Source organism: Notothenia coriiceps, unplaced genomic scaffold (assembly GCF_000735185.1).
Source record: "Notothenia coriiceps isolate Sejong01 unplaced genomic scaffold, NC01 NC01_scaffold00026371, whole genome shotgun sequence".
Lineage (NCBI taxonomy): Eukaryota > Metazoa > Chordata > Actinopteri > Perciformes > Nototheniidae > Notothenia > Notothenia coriiceps.
The window spans coordinates 24,730-24,977 of NW_011359072.1; positions in this window are offsets into that span (position 1 = coordinate 24,730).

Here is a 248-nt window from a genome sequence, read left to right on the forward strand (position 1 = left end):
CTGCTGTTCTCGCTTGTAGTTCGTTTATAGCATAACGTTAGCATTTTGCTTCTGGCGACTAGATTTATGATTCGAAAATTATAAAAGTAGGGTAGACATGTGGATATTATCAGGCTGAACAAAACTTGCATTTATCTAACAGGTTCGTTTTCCACTGACCTGATTTCCAGCTATTTTCCAAAATCTTGTGGAGAAATCCCATTGCTTTTTTTTCGAAGGAAACCGAGCGCAGCTTACTTCCGGGTTTT